At 43.0% G+C, this 23103-nt stretch overlaps 1 long non-coding RNA gene across 2 annotated transcripts in view; it reads right to left on the reverse strand.

Moving 5' to 3' along the window:
* Positions 1-23103, reverse strand: part of LOC144683513 (uncharacterized) — a 90393-nt gene that overhangs the window by 53366 nt on the left and 13924 nt on the right. The window contains exon 4 of one of the 2 annotated variants that reach the window (XR_013577283.1): positions 12422-13067. The exons of the other annotated variant lie outside the window; for it this stretch is intronic. This is a non-coding gene — a long non-coding RNA (uncharacterized LOC144683513). Of the gene's footprint in view, positions 1-12421; positions 13068-23103 lie in introns of those variants that run through there. 2 annotated transcript variants of the gene reach the window in all.

The raw sequence follows: 23103 nt of genomic DNA on the forward strand, positions 1-23103 counted from the left end.
GAATAACCACCAATGGTGAAATGTTTACAATTACAGAAGCTCCCTCCCTAACAGCACTGTGGGTGTACATGGACTGCAGTGGGTCAAGAAGGCAGCTCACCATTACCTTCAAGAGCAGTCAAGGCTGGGAAATAAACATTAGCTTAGCCAGCAACACCCACATTCAATGAAAGAATTTTTTTTAAAAAGGGTCAGCGTTAGAGGTGCCACCACAAAGTAAACATCCCCAACCAATCATGCCATATTGTGCACCAAAGTCGATGATCTCCCTGCACCTTGCCTTAGTACTTGTGTTCCACGTGCCTTTGCCCATCATACGGGGGATTATATAAATTGGCCTTTTTTTCTGCAGTTATATATCCATTCAGGCCAACCAGTCCATGCCAGCGTTTATGCCCCACTTGAGCCTCCTCCCATCTTTCCTCATCTAAACCTACCATTAGAGCCCTTCCCTTCTCCCTCATGCACTTGTCTAGCTGTCCCTTAAGTGCACCCATGCTATTCACTTCAACCACTGTGGTAATATGTTCCAAATTCTCACCATTCTTTGGGTAAAGAAGATTCTTCTGAATTTCCTATTAGATATCTTGGTGACTAGCTTATATTAATGACCTCTAGTTATGTTCTTCTACAAGAGAAATCATTCTCTCTGTATCCACTCTAAGAAAACATTTTACAATTTTAAGACTTCAATTACGTCACTCCTCAGCCTTTTTTCAAGACAGCAGAGACCCAGCCTGTCAATCCTTTCCTATTTTGTAAGATCACAAGGCCATAAGACATAGGAGCAGAAGTAGGCCATTCAGCCCATCAAGTCCGCTCCACCATTCAATGAGATCATGGCTGATCTGATAATCCTCAATTTTTTTTGCCTTTTCCCCATAACCCTCTATTCCCTTACTGATTAAAAATCGGTCTATCTCAGCCTTGAATATACTTAATTGCCCAGCCTCTAAAGCCTTCTGCAGTAAAGAATTCCACAGGTTCACGAGCCTCAGAAGAAATTTCTCCTCATCGGTCTTAAATTAGTGACCCCTTACTCTGAGATTATGCCATCTGGTCCAAGACTCTCCCACAAGTGGAGGCATTCTCTCAGCATCTACCCTGTCAAGCCCCCTCATGTTTCAATAAGGTCTCATTCTTCTAAACTCCAATGAGTACAGGCCCAACCTACTCAACCCCTCCATACCCGGGATCAACCTAGTGAACCCTCTCTGGACTGCCTCCAATGCCAATATATCTTTCCTTAGGTAAGGGGACCAAAATTGTTCACAGTATTCTAGGCATGGTCTAACTAGTGCCTTGTACAGTTTCAACAAGGTTTCCCTGTTTTTTTTCATCCCCTTTGAAATAAAGGGCAACATTCTATTTGCCTTCCCTATTACCTGCTGAACTTGTACGCTAGCTTTTTATGATTCATGCATGAGGACCCCCAAATTCCTTTGTGCTGCAGCTTTATGCAGTCTTTCCCCATTTAAATAATATTCAGCTTGTCTATTCTTGCTGCTAAAATGCAGAACCTCACAGTTTCCCATATATTCCATCTGCCAAGTTTTTGCCCACTCACTTAACCTGTCTATAACTCTCTGTAGACTCTGCCATACTCACCACTTGCCTTCACTTGTTTATGTGTCATCCGCAAACTTGGCAATAGTACATTCACATCCCTCATCCAAGTCATTAATGTATATTATAAATAATTGTGGCACCAGCACTGATCCCTGTGGCACTCCACTAGTTACAGGTTGCAATCCTGAAAATGCAATCCTTATCCCAATTCTGTCTATTAGTTAGCCAATCCTCTATCCATGCTAACATACTACCCCTAACACCACGGGCTCTTACCTTATTAAGTAGCCTTATGTGTAGTTCCTTATTGAACACCTTTTGGAAATCCAAATATGTTACATCTTCTGGTTCCCCTTTATCTATCCTGCTTGTTACCACCTTAAAGAATTTTAATAAATTTGACAGGCATGATTTCCCCTTCATGAAGCCATGCTGTATTTCTATATGCACTGCTATTACATCCTTTATAATAGATTCTAACATTTTCCCAATGACAGATGCTAAGCTAACTGGCCTATTTTTTGTCTCCTTCCCTTTTTGAATAAGGGCATTACATTGGCAGTTTTCCAATCCACTGGGACTTTTCCAGAATCTAAGGATTCTTGGCAGATTACTACCAGTGCATCCGCTATCTCTGTAGCTACTTCCTTTAATATCCTAGGGTGCAACCCATCAGGTCCAGGGGACTTAACAGCCTTTAGCCCCAGTAGTTTCCATAGTACTTTTTCTCTAGTGATAGTTATTGTATTTATTTCCTCCCCCCACCCAACCTTTTGCCCCTAGATTATTCAGTATTTTTGGAATGCTATTAGTATCTTCTACCGTGAAGACTGAAGCAAAGTATCTAATCAACTCCTCTGCCATTTCCTGGTTCCTCATTATTATTATTTCCCCAACCTCGTTCTCTAAGGGGGCTATGTTCACTATGGCCTCTCGTCGTTTTGATATATTTAAAGAAGCTCTTACTGTCTGTTTTTACATTACTTGCTAGTTTACCCTCAAAGTTTATTTTCTCCCCCTATTTTTTTTGGTCATCTTTTGCTGGTTTTTAAAACTTCCTCAATCCTCTGGCTTAACACTAATCTTTGCCACACTGAAAAAAAAACATACAATTTGATACTATCCTTACCTTCTTTGGTTAACCTTGGTGGGTTTATCCCCTTCCTAGAATCCTTCTTCCTCACTGATATCTCTCTTTGTTGTGAATCATTAACTATTTTCTTAAACACCTGCCATTGTTCATCAACCGCCTTTTCTGCTAAACTCCTTTCCCAGCCCACTCCAGCCAACTCTGCCCTCATTCCTTTGTAATTACTCCGATTTAAGTTTTGCACAGATGTTTCCGACCCAAGTTTCTCACTCTCAAACTGAACGCTAAATTATGGTCACTGTTTCCTAGGGTGATCTTTCACTTTGAACTCATTTATTAAACCTGCCTCATTATGTATTACCAGATGCAAAATAGCCTTCTCCCTGATTGGATCCACAACATATTGTTCTAGGCAACTGTCCCAAATACGCTCTATGAATTCTTGTTCGTGGCTACCTCTGCCAATTTGATTTTCTCAATCTTAATGTACTGCCTGTTTTTTTTAAAAACATGCCCTCATTATCTCCTGATTTATTCTCGGTCTTAGAGTATAGCTACTGTTAAGGGACCTATAGACTACTCCCACCAATGTTTTCTTCCCCTTGTTATTGCTGACCTCCACCCATATGGATTCTACATCTTATGATCCAAGATCATTTCTTGCTATCATACTTATTCCATCTCGTACTGACAAAGCTACCCCACCACCCTTTCCTTCCTGCCTGTCCTTTCAAAAAGTCACACACCCCTGAACATTTAGTTCCCAGCTTTAATCTTCTTGTAACCATGTCTCTGTAATGGCTATAAGATCAGATCCATTAACCTCTTTGTACCATTAATTCATTTATTTTGTTCCAAATCCTTAAATGTGCATTTAAGTAAAGAGCCATTAATTTTGCCTTTTTTACTTTAACCATTTTCCCCCCCTCTTTGACCCTATTTGCTGCTTTTTTTTAAAAAAATGTTTGTACACGCTATCCCTTCCTGTCACACTCTGGGTATCATTACCTAAATAGCTGCCCTGCAATTCTGCCATATCCTTTTGCTTTGTAAGCCTACTAATCCCCTCGCCAGAACTCTCCCTCCCTCTATTTAGTTTAAAGCCCTCTCTACAGCCCTAGTTTTGCGATTCGCCAGGACACTGGTCCCAGCGCGGTTCAAGTGAAGCCTCTCCCACCAGAACAGCTCCCTTCTACCCCAGTACTGGTGCCAGTGCCCCATGAACTGAAACCCATTCCTCCCACACCAATCTTTGAGCCACGCATTTAACTCCTTGACTTTATTTACCCTATGCCAGTTTGCCTGTGGTTCAAGTAGTAATCCCGAGATTATTACCATGGAGGTTCTGCTTTTTAATTTAGCTCCTAACTGTTCAAATTCTTTCAGCAGAACCTCCTTTCTAGTCCTATCAATGTCGTTGGTACCAACGTGGATGACAACAACTGGATCCCTCCTCTCCCACTCCAAGTTCCTCTCCAGCCCAGATGAGATGTCCTTAACCCTGGCACCGGGCAGGCAACACAGCCTTCGGGGCACATGTTCACGCTGCAGAGAACAGTTTCTATCCCCCTAATTATACTGTCCCCTACCACTACTACATTCCCATTTCCTCCCCCCCACTTGAATAGCTCCCTGTACCACGGTGCTGTGGTCAGTTCGCTCATCCTCCCTGCACAGCCACGTGTATCATCCTTGTAAATCTCATCAGCACCTTCTCCAGGGCCCCAACATTCTTTTCATAATGTGGTGACCAGAATGCTCGTAATACTCTTAAGTGTAGTCCAATGCAGTACTACACAGTGGCTGCAACATGGTTGGTCAGAGGCTGCTGACTCCATGGAGGACACTGCAGTTGGCTTTGAAAGTTGACCTTAAGCAACTCTGGGCCTAGAAGGCCCAGCTGCTGATTGTACCATCTTGGCATGGGTTTGGGTTAGCTGGTTGACAGGCAACAGCAATGACACCACAGTGGCAGAGATGGAAGGACAAATGCTATTTAACCTGGGATTCAGCAGGTTTGTGTTCCAAGGAGTCATTGCCACTCCCTGCATGGTGCCTTATCAACCTTAATAATCTATTTCAGAAACTGCTACGACACTCTTTGCATGCTGCAATCCACAGCCATGATGGCAGCAAGCTGACATTGCATAACAGCAGTCTGAGCTTTCACTGCAGCACTCAGACATCGGGTGGCTGCTGTTTGTGCTGTAACATTGGCTTCAGACACTGCATCATGGTTGGATCTACAGGTATGTAAATGGAGCTCGACACCACTTAAGATATTGGAGAAGACGGGTTCCAAACTCTGCGCAAAGCTCTGTGCCAAGTTGACGCTGGACTCTGAGCTCCTCGACATCGACTACAAAGCTTTCTGGCAAGCTTCCCAATGCACCAAGCATTTTGAGGCGAATATCAATCAGCGTTCTTCTGCAGGCTGCCCCTCAAAGTACGCATTTGTGCTCTCTGCAGTGACACCATTGTGTGACTTTAACCTTCAGCGAGCTGGCACCTGTACTATCTTTGCCCCCTGCACTGGCTGCAGCCTCATGCCCAGTGTCTCACCATGTGCAGATCCCACCTCTAATCTAGCCTCTCAGTGATGTGCAGTATCAGTATCTGAGCTGGTGGCTGAGAGTGTGAAATTGCGAGTCAATGTGCAATCATCATCAATCTCTTCATGGTCTTCCTCCACTGCCTGACTATATTGCACTTCCTTGGTATTTGAAAGGGAAAAGGCACAGGAGTAAGGTTGTGGTGTGGGGAGTGGTGGGGGCAGTGGAGAAAGAGGTGCACAATTAACACTGCCTGCAGCTTGTAAATTAGAAGAGCATAGGATGAGGGAAAAGTTAAATGTGAGGAGGAGGATTAGGTGCCTAATAATGACCAGCACCATTTCTTGATGGGGGTTAGGACATGCAGGCTTACCTGTTCCCGTCTGAAGCTTTTGCTATCTCTTGTCCTACGTCACCTTGTCCTACAAGAGAAAGGAAATGTGCCATTGGGCTTTGTGCAGTCTGTTTGGCTGATGTGGCTGTCATCGTTGAATAACTGGTAGTGTGTGCAGGCTGTGAGATGTGGGTGAGAGGCTTCCAGCAGTGCAGAGTTTGTGAGGAGGAGGTGAAGAATGAATGTTAGTTATGAGATCTGATTGATAGGTTATTGGTGGGTTAGTGATAGGGGTACGATGATTTGAGCAGTGTAAGTTAGTGGTGCAGTGTGGTATTTGAAGATGCATTTGCTGACCTTGACCACTTGTGTGAGGACATTGAACTTCTTGCTGCACTGCATCCAGATCCTTGGAATTTGGCTCCTGGCACTGATCTCCATGGCTCCCACTTTCTTCTGAGCTTATCTCTGGAGGGAATCCTGGCACCCTGCAGGTACAGGACATTTCTACTACATTCCACCTCTCCCAGCAAGGCCTCTGCTGAAGCATCAAACACTGTGGAGGCCAATCTCTCCGAGAATGTTCTCCAACGGATGTTGTGCCTCTCTTTATTGTTTCCCAGGTCAGATTCACCTCCTGCGTGACTGCCAGCACCTGCTCCGGTTACAATACGCCTCCCCAAAGTGCCCAGGTTAACTAAGTGCTGCTAGGAACATTCTGGTCCCGGCCGATCGTTACAACCAATGAACAGCACAGTTACTGCTGTCAGCATGCAACAATCATTCAAATGAGCAGATAGTATGAAGTTGCTTGCATTACATTGAAGGGGTGCAGGTTAATCATGCATAAGTGATTCCCCAGCCCATTCTCAGATTTAGCCCCTGATGTAACTTAGTAAGGCTCAGTAAAGTTGAAGTAATGTGTAACAAGAGAGAGGGCAGAAAGGGGAATTCATTCGGGCACAGTCTGGTATGAGGAACCAGGAATACAAAGAAAGACTTGAAAAGAGGGGATGATTTGATAGACGTGTTTAAAATTCAAGAGATGGGGCATATTAGATAGGAACAGGGATGTAGATAGAAGATTAACTGTTAAATATAGGATAGAGAACAGGAAAATGTAAAAAAAAAAGGTTTGTGAGGCTGTGGAATGCACTACTGAATTTATCGAGTGAAGTAGAGACTGTGCCAACTATTAAGAACTGATCAGAAAGGTAATTGAAGGAAAGGAGAACAGGATATGTAAATAGGGCAGGCACATGGGATGAGAATAAACACCAATATGGCCAACCGGTTACAGAGTTGTAATTTCTATTTATTAATTTAAATGTAAGCTCCCTGCTGTCAGCATGCAACAATCATTCAAATGAGCAGGTAGTATGAAGTTGCTTGCATTACATTGAAGGGGTGCAGGTTAATCATGCATAGATGATTCCCCAGTCCACTTTCAGATTTAGCCCTTAATGTAACTTAGTAAGGCCACCATTGAAATAATGTGCAATTTTGGACCCTGTATCATGAGGCAATAGAGAGGGCAAATAGGGAGATTCGCCAGGGCACGGTCTGGTATGAGGAACTAGAAATACAAAGAAAGACTTGAAAATTTGGGTACTGCTTTTGGTTAAACAGAGGGGAGGGGATGATTTGATAGATGGTATCAAGAAACAGCTGAAGGCACTGGATACTGCAAAGGCTATAGGCCCTGACAACATTCCAGCATTAGTACTGGAGACTTATGCTCTAGAACTTACCACGCTCCTAGCCAAGCTGTTCCAATACAGCTACAACACCAGCATCTACCCAGCAATGTGGAAAATTGCCCAGGTATGTCCTGTACACAAAAAGCAGGACAAATCCAATCCAGCCAATTACCACTCCATCAGTCTACCCTCCATCATCAGTAAAGTGGTGGAAGAGATCATCAACAGTGTTATCAAGTGGCACTTGCTTAGCAATAACCTGCTCACTGACACTCTGCCAGGGCCACTCGGCTCCTGACCTCATTACAGCCTTAGTTCAAACATGGACAAAAGAGCTCAACTCCAGAGGTGAAAGTGACTTCCCTTGGCATCAAGGCAGCATTTAACCGAGTGTGGCATCAAGGAGCCCTAGCAAAACTGGAGTCATTGGGAATCAGGGGGAAAACTCCTCCACTGAATGGAGTCATACCATACTGCAACAACCCTCAAGAAGCTTGACTCCATCCAGGACAAAGCAGTCTGCTTGATTCGCACCCCATCCACAAACATTCACTCCCCCCACCACCAATGCACAGTGGCAGCACTGAGTACCATCTACAAGAACACTGCAGGAACTCACTAAGGCTCCTTAGACAGCACCTTCCAAACCCACGACCACTACCATTCAGAAGAACAAGGGCAGCAAACACAGGGGAACACCACCAACAAGTTCCCCTCCAAGTCACTCACCATCCTGACTTGGTGATATATGGCCGTTCCTTCACTGTCACTGGTTCAAAATCCTGGAGCAGCACTGTGGGTGTACCTACACCGCAGGGACTGCAGCAGTTCAAGAAGGAAGCTCACCACCACCTTCAAGGGCAATTAGGGATGGGCAATAAATGCTGGCTAAGCCAGCAACACCCACGTCCCATGAATGAATAAAAAAAGTGTGAAAAATAAAAAAACTGTACTAAATAATAGGTACAAGGACTTACTATTCAACACAATCTACTGGAACACAAACCTTCACATTCCTCTTGTTGCTCAAGGAGCAACCAAAATTCACCACAATAATAGTTACACAATTTGCAACATTACCTAGACCTTGATTGCAAAACTTGGCTGTCCTCAAAAAAATGACATCTTCAAAATCAAACTGGATACAATTTGCTGATGGCACTACTATACCTGGACCATGGCCTTTAGCAAAGCCCGCTGATGCCCTCAGCAATGCTGGATGCCAGGAATTCGATTGCATCCCTTATGTCTATTGCTAAGGGAATAAATGACATTTCCTGCATTTTCATGTGCTTGCCCATGAAAGGTTACCATGTGCTCAGCCACAAATGGCCCAGAAATGCTGACTAGTGAGAAAGGCAACAATCTGGCATAATTAAGTCCTGTTCCAATTCCAACCTTGGGAGCCCTATTCCCTCACCATCAAATCCAACTCTGTAAAACAGAGAATTTTCCCTTGTTGCAAATGGCGTGCATGACTCCCCAAGGAATCAGGTAAGACACTGATTTTTCCCACTCTATCTCCTCTTTGCTGTGAAATGCCCCATTGCCAGCCCAATGAATAGGCTGCACCATTTCAGGGCTTGGTACAACAATAGGGACCCCAGTATTTTTGTACTTTCAAAATATGCATGCTACCTCCTTCCTTCTATATACCCACTGTACATTCCTGGATCTGTTGTTAGTCACACTCCAACAGTTTGGAACCCACAGCTTAACAATCACTTTTACGTTTCCTGACATTGATGGGAACTACACAATTGCCATGTACTTAACCTTATTAGTCGTAAATAGTGCAAGGATGACAATTCAAACTTAGTAGCAAATATCCATAAAAACCAATGAATAGGTTACACAAATTGTGAGTTGTACTATGCATTTACTGGAAACAGGGTCCTGTGTCTCTGAAGTCCTATTCATAGTCGCCCTTTAACATATCAAGTAATTTAGCTCCTGCCTTAATGTGAGATTGTGGATTTGCATTTTGTGCCAAATATTCAGTAGTTGTATTAAAGTAAACCCATCATGCGTCAACTGTCAATAGTCTCAAGTTACCCTGGCAAAAAGACAACTATGGGTAAAGACATGTAGAACTGTCGCTGGATAGTACAGAACTTAAATATTGTTGGAAAGAGAGGCATGTTGCCGAAGCTGATAATCTTGCACTCATCAGGACAAATGCAAGAATGCCAAATTTCAAACTATCACAACAACTTTATACTAAACCTACAGGAGAAAAAGAATGCTGACTGGTTAGTTGACTCAGATTAGCCAAGACGCTGCCATGGAAAAAGCAAAGGGGACTTAACCATTGTGCACATTTCAGTGCCAGTGCAATGCCAGGTATGTAGGCTGTATGTCCCAGCAATTAGCTGATCAAATCAAGCAGCAAGCTCCCTCGTTAGCTATTATAAACACAGCACAGACTGTACACAGCACGCGCTTGCAAAACCCAACAAAACATCTAATGTTAGATGTGATTCCATGATTGGGCAGCACTGAACAATCCTGAGTGAGCTAATAGCTACACTAATAACAATTTAAGATAATCAGTTGAACTCGTAACGTGGCTCATTTACACTTACTCGAAGCGACATACATTCATATGCAGGGATCTGTTCTCTGCAAACAAAAGCAATATGATCAAGCTTTGCGCCTTTTTTGAATTACCCAGGAGCCGCTGATGATGAGTGCAAGATGAAAAGCTTCAGAAATACGCATCTCTTTTCAGCAATATACACGTAAGACTCTTGGAACAAAAGCAAAATATTGTAGATGCTGAAAATCTGAAATAAAAAAAGTGCTGGAAATATTGGAAACGAGGACAACCCTTGATCTAGCAGCACTGGATTGTAAATTATGCAGATGTCCAGAGTCCATGAATTACATATTTTGCAATTGGTTCTAGAACAAATAAATAAATACAATTTTTCTGAAAGAGACATGCTGTCTAAGCTTATCATTTTGCACTCATCAGGACAGATCGCAAGGTTACCTATCAATAGTAAAGGGGACAACAATTTCTACTGCGTATGAGTGCTGATTGATTGGTACAGTAGAGGTGTTGCCATGGAGATTGCAGCAGGGAACAGTTAACTGCCAAGCTTTTGTTTGAAAAAGCTCGGTAGTTAGCTGTCCCCTGCTGCATTCTCCATGGCAACGTCCCAGAATCCACCTGCCAACCAATCAGCACTCTTTTCATGCAGCATAAATTGTTGTTCCCTTAACTATTGGTAATCTTGCAATCTGTCCTAATGACCTGTCCTGATGAGTGCAAGATGAAAAACTTAGGCAGCATATCTTTTTTTCAGCAATACTCAAGTTCTGTACTACTAAACGACTATTTAAATATAATTTTCCTTAGAAAAGTACAGACCAGATTTGCACAAGTAAATGCAACGATTCTACTTAATTGGCTGCCGGAACACTAAATCACATGTGGAAACTTTAACATTTATTTTCACTTACAAAAATTGCTTGCTTAATTTTACTGGTTGTATCACTTAGAAAATGGACAGATTGGCTGTGAGTCAGTCATGCTGTCAATCAAACATGAAGAAATATCTTTAAAACCATTACTTAACTTGGCTTCATTTTAAAAAATAAAATGATTGACATCATCAGGTTATTATACAAAAAATACCTGAATTATGATGCATTATATTGCTCCCTATATTTACTGCTTCAAGCTTCATTCAACCATTGCAGCAAGACAAACAGATCTTGTAAAAGCATTGATTTGTTTTCCAGGACAGTGACCTGGATTTTCCTCCTCCTGCTGTAAATGGGTCAGAGTGGGTCTTCCATTCACCAGGCTGACCCATTTTCCGGGTTGGGTCAACTACACATGCAAGTTGGGCTCCCAGTAACACACAGGGAACCCACCGCTAACAGAGACGGTCCTACGCTGTTGTAATGCCGCACTAGCTGTAGGGCCTGAAAGGGGCAGAGCTATTATTAATGATGACAGAAGCCAGCACCTAATTGTTGCTGCTTAGAATTAGGGAGGAGCTTTGAATAAGATCAACCTCAAGTGATGAACCCCTTGGGTGGTCCAAGAAGCAGGGGCACCCACTGCTCACTTGAAGGTTAGCCCTCCTGGTCTCGCTGTCATTATCCCTCCCTGTCTCCATTCCTATGTCTAGCAGTGATGGAACAGAGCATGAAGCAAAGCAACATGGCTGAAGTCCTGTCACTTACCAGTTGCAAGACAGGACAGACAGCTGACGTTTGTATCAATTTGGGGATAGGGACAAAAGAACAGACTAGCTACTTAAAATAATTAGCATAGTTAAAACCAGCAAAATAAAGACTGCACTTGCTTGAAAACAGGATCTCATTCCTATGCTGAGAGGCAGGGAGCTGATTCTGCCTGGTGTCGAGAGGCTAGTCCTTCCTCCTCTTCCTAATGGGCTCACAAAGGAAAGAAAATGCAGGATATCTGGTAGATGATGAGAATTCTGATCCTGCATCGGCTTTTAAAAGTCGTACCTAGGCACGTCTAACAAACCCCAAACTTTTTCACCATCTTCTTGAAGGTGATATGTTGAGGTGAACGCAGCATACAGCAAAAATGAAAAAGAATGGCCAAGTATTAGAGCCTCTATCTGCATGGTTGAGGGAACACAATGTGGACAGTCATCCAAGTTCATAACACCTGGATGCAAATGGGGAAATTGTAATGGAATGTAGGAACTGGAGTAGGCCATTCAGCCCCTCGAACATGTTCTACCATTCAAATTAGATATTTAGCATCTCAATTCCATTTACCCACCTTTGATACGCCTGCATAACAAAAAATCTGTTCATCACAGCTTTGAAAGTTTCACTTGAACCTGCCCTCAGCCTTTTCAGGAGTTCCCGATTTCTACTACCCTTTACGTGAAGAAGTGCTTCCTGCTTTTACTCCTGGGTGCCTTGGCTCCAATTTTAAGGTTATGCCCCCTTCTTCTTTCATAATCGAAATGGCAGGTGGCCAACAGGATATTTCTAAAGAGACATGTGTTTGTGAATGTTATGCATAACAACACTTTCAACTGATCTAATCTCAATCCAATCCAATCCTATTCCTAACCATCAAGGCTTGAAATCTGATCTTAAAACAATTTGTGCTTTCAAACAATCAGTCACCTAAAATATTTATCAAAACAAACTTTGCTCCTATCATCCATTTGCTCAAGCAACATACCATGCCGAAGTTGATCTCTCCAGTCAATGCTGATAATCTCAGATAAAGTAAAATAAATGGCTACAGCTCAAGATGAATCTCTACCTTGTTGCTGCAGTGCTGTAAACTGGAACATTATTCACATCAATTGCGTTAACCAAGAAGTCCAAAAATAAACACTGAAATTTACCTGTAAATAATTTTAAGTGTCTAAGAGAACTCTGATTTAGTACATGATTTTAGATGCTCACTCCTATCCATCTTACATCTTCATACATAGATAACTAAACGAGGGGTTATAGATTACTAATTTAAATTAGCAATATGACAAATAAAGACAAGTGTGACACTGCTCCCAGCGTGTTGGCAACATGGTCATTTGAAACAGGGTCCATCAAATAGAAACAAAAAGATCCAAAATCCATTTTGCGTTACTCGTGTATTCTTGCATACTTTGTCAAGGTCTGTCTGGTCTGTGATGGTTCAGCCCACACATAGTGAGCTATGAGTCAGAGGTTTTGTTGCTTTGTAACAATAGGGGCGCTTATAAGTAAACGCACAACATCAGGGCCACTGGAAATGATTAAATGCTATTCTGTATTTTTTTTTCTCCTGGTGCTTTGAGGATTGAATTTCACAGCTTTTTCCTATTCATCTGTGAAAAAAAGCAAATAAGTGACACAGGTAAGGGAATAAATTGTGTAATTGATTTTTTTTATCCTATTCAATATTTGAAGTTGAGAACCATCCAAAATGCACAAACTGGGCCTAGATATCTGGTATTTAGCAGCATTGTGGAGAGAAAATGGTATTTAGCTGCACTTGGGGGATAGTCCAAGACTTTGGCAGCACTGAGAAATAGTTCTGGTGTTTGGCAGAATTAAGGCGAAGGCCCTGAAGTTTGATAGCATTCCAGACAGGCAGCTTATAAGGGTTTTCTTTTCTGGCACTCTGGGTGCTATACAAGTGGACTGCAGGTGTCTGTCAGAGAGGAGGGGTGGTGTACAGGGCAAGCAGGAATGTCCCATCTTTGTCAGAATTGGTCTGAGACTTTCTAAGGGATCTCTGAATGCAATGGAAGTGTTTGTTGCGATTTGCGCCTGCACATCGGTCTCAGTCTGTCAGTCTGTCTTAGTACACAGAACATTTTGTTCTATCAACAAAATTCAAGTGATAATACAGCTCATTTCATCTCTGCTTAATGCGCTTTTAGTCTACAGAATACACAGTTAAAGCTACAACAGACATGTAATCAGTGCACTGTAATTTTTCCACAATCTCTCAAACATATACAAATCTTGTTCCAAAAAAAAGTTCAAAATTATGCATATCGATTCAAAGCAATTTTTAAATATTTCTCCATGACATGTCCAGCGGTACAAATGTATTCTTTCATTTATTCATTCTTGGGATGTGAGCACTAGACAAGGCCAGCATATACTATTCATACCCAATTGCCCTTGAGAAGATGGCACTGAGCCTCCTTGAACTGCAGTCCATGTGGTGTGGGTACGCCCACAGTCCTGTTAAGTAGGTGGCCCCAAGATTTTGAAGCAGCAACAGTGAAGGAATGGCAGTATACTTTCAAGTCAGGGTAGTAAGTGATGTGGAGGTGATGGTGTTCCCATGTGCCTGCTGTCTTTGCATGCCTTTTTAGGCGGTAGCAGTCATGGGTTTGGAAGGTATGGTCGAAGAAGCAGTGGCAAGTGGCTGCAGTAGATGGTACACATTGCTGTGACTTGTAATCAAAAGGTTCTGATCAAAAACGGACACATTTAACATGGGAAATTCTATTGTAAGATGTCTGCGTAGACCTTTTCAACATGACATACCAATACTAATACTCCACTAACTGACCTCCCATGGTGTTGCACACAGACATAGCCTGTATCATCTTCAGCTTATGATACTAGCTGGGCCTGGGCGTGCAGAAGCAAATCGGCCATTGTTTGGATATTCTATTTGTATTTTTATCTTTTAGTTGATCTCCCATGACAGAACACACAGGAGAAAAGCCTAAATGTAGTCTTCAAAGACAAACAGGTTAGAGAATGAGGAATAATTGCCAGGCCCAATGTAGATACAATTTAGTCCCCATTTTAAAGTTGTATATTCTATCCTTAAAAGTAACCCCCAAGTCCACATTTATAAATGGGCACTTCCCATGCTGCAATTATACCCTCTCACTTATGGCAGCACTGCAGTGATTTCAGTGACAGGAGAGTGTTTATTGCAGCATGAAAGTTCACACAGCCAGTTCTATTAGAAATACGAACATTGGAATTTTTAAATGATAAGTTGACAGGTGCATACAGAAGCACAATTTAATTCACTACCAGCAAGCTGATCAATGAGTTATCTACAGTTAGTTGATTTTTTTTTTGTTAACCATATATAGAATAACATGAGCATTCCTCGTCACATTCCAGTATCAATCCCCACTCTACAGCAAGGTTACATGGCTATCTCAAGCTTAGAGTCCACTTTAAACTAGGTCTTAAATACAGCAGCGCTAGTGTCTGCCATTAGCGCTCCAAACATCCTACATTCAGGAGTGAGATTGTGGCATAACCCACAAAAGGTAACAAGACGACCTTCTTGTCATATGAACTTAAGACTGTTCCCTTCACGTTCACTTCTCTGATCTTTCTGACGACAGGCTTAAGCATTTGACAAGGTGGATCCAGAGATAAATCACTTAAGCTGCTTTATTTTGAGAAGAGAGAAAGCAAAGACATAATTAACTGGATCAGCTACCCATGTGTGCATTGGTAGCCCTGCTGAACCCCAACCTGGCTCTGCAAAAATGGGCCAAGGATGAGACAGAGCCAGGGAATGACACGCCAGGGGCACTATTTTTTGTGCCCACCTGCCTGTGCTCTCAGCAGTGGCTAAAAGCCCAGACCTCTACTAATGAACTGAACCTGACAGGCTGAGCAAGGGAAGTCAATAAAAAAAAAAATCAACAAAAGCTCACTAACAAGGATAGTGTAGCCTTTAAGATTGTTTTTTGCTCTCAGGGAAGTCAATATTATTAAAAAAAAAAATTAACAGAATTTTCCATACCAGACAGATGAGGAAATCTGCATTATTGTTTTACTATGAATCAATGACCATGTGGTTAGATACCCATAGGTCTATTAGAGTCAGATGCATTTTAAGGGTTTAGTTAAATATCATGAATGATGGTTTCAACACAAACCCTCAGGCCAGGATTTTCCAGCCCCGCTGCTTGCAGGATTCGCCACAGCCGAGACGGTGCCCCAGCCATAAATCCATTGACTTGTGGCGGACCGGAAGATCCTGGCGGCGGGCAGGTACAGGAACTCCCACCCTCAGTCACCAACAGCTATTCTTAGTTACCTTAATAACATAGGCATTAAGAAATGATTTGCAATTTTCAAGAAATAAACTGCACAATTTGGGAATTTATCCATCATGATTTATCCAAATCTCTGCTGCTTTATTCTTAATTTGCAACAAGTCCCCTTCCCCTATCACATCAGTGCTTGCTGACCTCTCAGTTACGCAACATTTTGATCTTAAAAATTCTCATCCTCCTTTTCAAATCCCTCCATGCCTCTCCCTATCTCTGTAATCTCCTCCAACCACACAACCTTCTTTCTGCGCTCCTCTAATTCTGGCCTCTCGTGCATTCCCAACCATAATTGCTACACCATTGGTGGCTGTGCCTGCAGTTGCCTAGGTCCCAAGCTCTGGAATTCCCTCCCTGCACCTCTCTTTCCTCCTTTAAAAAGAACACTTAAAACATATCTCCTTGATTCAAGCTTTTGGTCATCCAACCTAATATCTCCTTGGGTGGCTCAGTGTCACACTTTGCTTTACAGGTGCCTCTGAAGCACCTTGGGATGTCTCATTACGTTAAAGGCGCTAAATCAATACAAGTTGTTGTTGAATGTCAAATGTACTGCATTTCATGTTGTGTGAAGGGATAGAACATTTCTTCATTAACAGTCATGTTTGGATCTTTAATCGGGGCTCCGCACCCTGATATTTATATAAATCAAGGACAGTGAGTACTTGTGCAATTCCTATTAGGATGCAGAATATTTGCTGCTTTGAGAACAACAGGCATTTTTTTTTCCTTCATCTGAAACCAAAAGCTACTGTGTTCAGTACTTCTACAATGATGTAGAGAGAGAAGGAGAAAAACCTCAGAACCTCGCCTCACCTCACAGCCTCACCTCCCTGCTGGCCTGGTGTTAGAATCCGGTCAAGTGTTGTGCCCATTGGAGAGTTGCCAATCGTAATTTTCACTTTATGACAAAGTAAAATCTTCAGGGTGCAAAGCTGCAGTTTAAAAGCAGCAATGATGAAGGAATTGTGGAGTTGTGCTTGTCTGCTAAAGTCAATACATTCTAGAGTTCTTTCAAAGAAAAAAAAAGTGTAATTAAGAGTCTACATTCTCTTGCATTACGCATCATGAAAATAGCATTATGATTGATGTAAATATTTGCATTTCTTAGATTAAAACCTTTGGTAATAGCCACCCATTTTAATATGCTCATTCGCTTTTCAACTCCTCGGGTAGGACTTGGCCTGTGGGGTTCTGAATCCCACCATCAAGTCCAACTATGTGGGAAACATGCAGTCACTGACTTTTCCTGGGGCTGCCAATTAATAGCCAGAGGGCCGGTGTGCGTCCAATTAAGGTTAGTGGGCGGGCTCTCAAAGGGCCAGAGGCATTCCACTTGAAAGCAGCAGCAGATTGCAATGGAAGGCGAGTAGAGAGAGAGCTTCAAAATTGAGGCGCTCTCTCACCAACCTTTTAAATTTAACAAAAATGGCTTTTGCAACCAGAACATCACAGTGGGGTGGGGCAGGAGACCTTCAGCAGGGTGGCCCATGGTTACTGCTGCACATCCAGGCAGACAGTACTGGAGGCCGAGGACCAAGGCTGACTGAATTGGCCTTAAGTGGCCGATAACAAATTGGACTGGCGTACCCGTGTGCAGATGATTAGCCCTGCTGCCACCTCCATCCTGCCTCTGCAAAATAGGCCCAGGGTGCAATGGAGCCAGGGAACTGGCACAGTCTCCAGCTGTGATATTTTTAGTGCTTGTCCACCCTCAATCCCAGCCACAATGGTGGTTGGGGGGGCTATAAAAAAAAAAATTCAAGCCCTTGAATTTTATTAAAAATGCAAAAGATAAGGCTGTGTCAATTGCAACAATCTTCAGCCATAAGTGCCGAATGGATGAGCCACCTCGGCCTCCTCCAGAGGTCCCTAGCATCAGAGATGTCAGGCCATGTGATATCAAGAAACGGCTGAATGCACTGGTTACTGCAAAGGCTATGGGCCGTGACAATATTCTGGCAGCAGTACCGAAGACTTGTGCTCCAGAACTTGCCACACCCCTAACTAAGCTGTTCCAGTACAGCTACAACACAGGCATCTACTTGGCTATATGGAAAATTGCCCAGGTATGTCCTGTACACAAAGCTGGACAAATCCAACCCAGCCAATTACCGCCCCATCAGTCTACTCTCAGTCAGTAAAGTGATGGAAGGGGTCATCAACAGTGCTATCAAGCAGCACTTGCTTAGCAATAACCTGCTCACTGACGCTCAGTTTGGGTTCCGCCAGGGTCAATCAGATCCTGACCTCATTACAGTTTTGGTTCGAACACAGAAAAAAAAAGAGACGAACTCCAGAGGTGAGGAGAGAGTGACTGCCTGAACACCAGACCACATTTGACTGAGTGTGGCACCAAGGAGCTCTAGCAAAACTGGAGGCAATGGGAATCAAGGGAAAAAACTCTGCTGGTACCTGGCACAAAAGAAGATGTTTGTGGTTGTTGGAGGTCAATCATCTCAGTTCCAGGATATCACTGCAGGAATTCCTCAGGGGAGTGTCCTAGGCCCAACCATCTTCAGCGGTTTCATTAGTGGAAGGAATGTCATTGAAGGTCAGGAGTGGGGACATTCACTGATGATTATACAATGTCAGCATCATTCGTGACTCCTCAGATACTGAAGCAGTCCATGTCCAAATGCAGCAAAACCTGGACAATATCCAGGCTTGGACTGACAAGTGGTAAGCAACATTTGCGCTACACTAGTGCCAGGCAATGACCAACTCCAACAAGAGAGTCTAACCATTGCCTCTCGACATTCAATGGCATGACCATGACTGAATCCCCCACTATCAATATTCTGGGGGTTACCATTGACCAGAAACTGAACTGGACCAGCCATATACATAAAAACAGAAAAAGCTGGAAAAACTCAGCAGGTCTAGCAGCATCTGTGGAGGGAGAAACAGAGTTAACGTTTTGAGCTCGTAACAGACTTCTGCAATTTTGCAGCCATATAAATACTGCGGCTACAAGAGCAGGTCAGAGGCTAGAATCCTGCTGTGAGTAACTCACCCCTTGACTCCCCAAAGCCTCTCCGTCTACAAAAGGTAGAAGTCAGGAGTGTGATGGAATATTCTCCACTTGCCTGGATGAGTGTAACACTCAAGAAGCTTGACACCATCCAGGATAATGCAACCTGCTTGATTGACACCCCATCCACAAACAAACATTCACTCTCTCCACCACTGATGCACAGTGGCAGCAGTGTGTACCATCTACAAAATGCAGTGCAGAAGCTCGCCAAGGCTCCTTAGACCTTCTAAACCCACAACTGCTACTATCTAGAAGAACAAAGGGAAGCAGACTCATGGGAACACCACCACCTGGAAGTTCTCCTCCAAGCCACTCACCACCTTGACTTGGAAATATATGGCCATTCCTTCAGTCGTTAGAAACATAGAAAATAAGAGGAGTAGGTCATTCGGCCCTTTGAGCCTACTGCGCCACTCAGTATGATCATAGCTGATCCTGTATCTCAACGCCGTACTCCTGTGCTCTTCCCATACCCCTTGACACCAATAGAGTCCATAAATTTATTTCTTTCTTACCACAGCCCTGTGTGGTAGAGAATTCCATAGGTTCACCACCCTGAGTGAAGACATTTCTCCTCATCTCAGTCCTAAATGGTCTTCCCTGTATCTTGAGACTGTGAACCCATTGTTCTAGAACTCCCCCTACCCCACCAGCCAGAGGAAATATCATCCCTGCATCCAGTCTGTCCATTCTTGTCAGAACTTTATATGTTTCAATGAGATCTCCTTCCATTCTTCTAAACTCCAGTCAATACAGCCCAATCTCTGCCCATACGACAATCCTGCCACCCCAAGGTCAAAATCCTGGAACTCCCTCCCTAACAGTGCTATGGGTGTACCTACAGTGCATGGATGGCAACAGTTCAAGGCAGCTCACCACCACCTTCTCAAGCACAATTAGGGATGGGTAATAAATGCTGGCCTAGGCAGTGATGCTCACATCCCATAAATGAATTAAAAAACTGAAGAACTTTTGACTTTTACTTAAATTGCTCTGCAATGAAGATGCAATAATAATGGTAGAGTGTTTGCAAAGCGCCTTAGCTGTCAAGATTGTAAGCTCTAAGGTGAAACATGAATTCCTAAATTTATATCAATTGTACTGTATGCACACAAAATTTAGCAAAATCTATGTTTGCATAGTACAGAAACTAAAATCTGGTTTCAGCTAAATATTGCAGTGTCATTTATTTTCACCACCTGCAGCGCTATACAAAAGGGACTTATTTGAAGTGTCAAAATGATACCATAACACTAGAAAGCAGGTTGGTGTCTGTAATCCCTAAATACTTGCCAACTTTCGGAGAGAAAACATCGCAAGGGTGAAACGTGCTCTCTGCTTAAAACAAAACTCTGTTTCAAATAAGTATAAATATATATATATCTGTTACATTATATTTTTGCAGATTTCCCATGAACTTTGCTCCCAGTGAGTCATAGGATGTGTTGCTTTACAGCGAGAAATGTGCAAGATATTGTTGGACACTGACCCAAGAATTGTTTTTTTATTACAGGATGTTAGGGTTGGGCACAAATCAGGCACTTCAAACAAGTCCCTTTTGTATAGCGCTGTAGGTGGTGAAAATAAATGATACGGCAATATTTAGCTGGAACCAGATTTTAGTTTCTGTGCTATGCAAACATAGATTTTGCTAAATCTTATGTGCATACAGTATAACTAATATAAATTTAAGGCTTGCTTTTGGTCTTCTGCATGGCTCGTCCTCCACCCACCGTTACCTGCAACATTGGGTTGAGGCCCTTAAGTGGACAGTAATTGCCACCCACCAGCCTTCCCGCCAGAGACTTAAAAATCGGGGAAATGGCAGGAGGGCAGCAGAGACCTCACTCACCAACCTCCCACCTGATTAATGCCCCCTGCCACCAAACTCGCCACTGGAGAGGGCTTTAAATTCTGCTTAAAACGTTTGCTTAGCATTAAGTATTTACACTGGTTTACACAATTTTAAATCACTGAGTCAGTAGTCATGTAGTCTGGGAAATTGGGTGCACTGCTCAAACTGCAACACCTGCACTCAGCTGACAGAGTTCCTCCCCCAGATTTCCAGTCAGGTAAGTGAGCTGCCAGTCAGTCCTCACCAGGTGCTCGGCAACTATTCACTAAGCGATATGAATGCAGCTTCAAAAGTGGTTTGGATCTCACAGCTGGTATGGAGCAGGCAGTACAAATCGCTCTGCCCACCTCATATGTGCACATATTAAAAAACACCTCCATCAACTGGAGACTACTAATCCTGCAAAAATATGACTTAGAACCTTCACCCTATATAGTCCAGTCTAAGGACAGAAGACAGGAGCAGGACTAGGCCACACGGCCCATCAAGTCTGCTCTACCAGTCAATTAGATCATGGCTGATCTCTACCTCAACTCCACTTTCCCACCCTATCCCCTGTCCCTCGATTCCCTTAGTGCCCAAATAAATCTATCCATCTCAATCGTGAATAAATTCACCTCACTGAGTATCTACAGCTCTCTGGAGTAAAGCCTTCCAAATATTCACAATTCTGAGTGAAGAAATTTCTCCTCGTCTCAGTCCTTGATGTCTTATGTTAAATGGCTGACCCCTTATCCTGATACTGTGACCCCCTGGTCCTATACAATCTAGCCAAGGGGAATAGCTTCTCAACATCATCTTCTTGAGTTCTCTATTCAAAGGCAGGTCTGACCAACAACACCACAACCTCCCCCACGGGCAGGGCAAGGATGCAGGTCCCGAATCCATCACAGCCAGAACAGAGATTGAACCCCATGCTGTTGGCACCAATCTGATCCACACTGGCCATCCAACCCCCAAAAAGAGTCTGAGTTGCTGTGGCAACATACACTTATACATGCATATTATAGCCTGGAACTATGGAAAGTGATGGTAGAGGCTCCAATTTCTTTCCATCACAAGCCACTGGTGTATATCAGAAGAATTGATCAGCTGATACTCAACCTGTTTGGCTGTTATGAATACAGCTTCCTTCGCCATCAAGTCCTGGACTGGGACTGAACCCAGAGTTTCTGGCTCAGAGGCAGGGACGCTACCCTCTGGGACATAAGACCTCTTTCTTGGCATCTACCCTTTCAGAATTTTATATGCTTCAACGAGATCGGCTCTCATCAGACCCATTCTACTCAACCTATCCTTACAGGACAGCTCTCTCATCCCAGGAATCAATTAAGCAAACCTTCATTGTACCCCCTCTAAAGCATATATATCCTTCCTTAGGTTGGGAAACCAAAACTGCACAGTACTCCAGGTGTGGTCTCACCAAAGCCCTGTTTAATTGCAGCAAGATATCCCCACTCTTATACTCAACCCTCTTCCATTAAATACTAACATACCATTTGTTTCCTCTAATTGCTCTCTCAGTGTCTGCATGTCAACTTTGCGATCCATCCCAACTTATACTAGTCTCTCACCTTTTAAAAATAATCTGCTATTCCATTCATACTACACACCCTTTTTGCCCCTCCATTTCATAGGAGATACATATTGGAAGTTTCCTCATCTTGAGTGTGAATAAAGAGTGTTGAGAGTGATCCACCATGAACTGAGTCAGGGGAGAGGGTACAGTGGCATCCCTGTGCAAAGCAAATATCAACCTAGGGCTTTCTTATACGCACTGGAATCTCTGCAAGTGTTCTGAAGTTTCATTCCATTTCTACAGAAAAAGAGAGTTTATACTCATCCTGAAAACATGCTTTATGCCAAATGATGATTTTTAATCCACTGGCTGGAAAAACAACACTTCTTAAAACAGACTAGAAGTGTAACTTGAGCTTGCAGCAAAGATGGCTACACGATTGGCATCACTGTGCTCACCACATTGCTTTGAAGATGGAGACACCACATTTGCAAAGAATCTTCAAGGGCAATGACCTCAGGAAAATACGACTGAGCAATGTATCCTGTCTCCATTAGCAATCGCCTGGGGCATTCAACAGTGGGGTTCACAGATATGAACTCATCAAGCTACAATGGGAAAATGCTAAACCCAATCATTTGAACAATGGGACATTGGCTGAGAGAGAGGATTCCCAGACATGAACTGATTTAAGTTAAAGGGGGAAATACACTAGTCATGAACATGTTTGAAATCACTGGGTGATGGTTATGTGACAGGTCCACCCTGTGTGTTTAAATTTTTGCTTTCTCCAGTTAGAAGATAAGCAGCTGAGATGCTAATGAGAAGAGTAGAGTAGGGTCCCTCCTTCCTCCCTCTCTCTCCAACCCACTTTGCAAGCTCCGAACCCTGTTTGCTGACAGTA

Source organism: Cetorhinus maximus, chromosome 8 (assembly GCF_964194155.1).
Source record: "Cetorhinus maximus chromosome 8, sCetMax3.hap1.1, whole genome shotgun sequence".
In the NCBI taxonomy this organism is placed as follows: domain Eukaryota; kingdom Metazoa; phylum Chordata; class Chondrichthyes; order Lamniformes; family Cetorhinidae; genus Cetorhinus; species Cetorhinus maximus.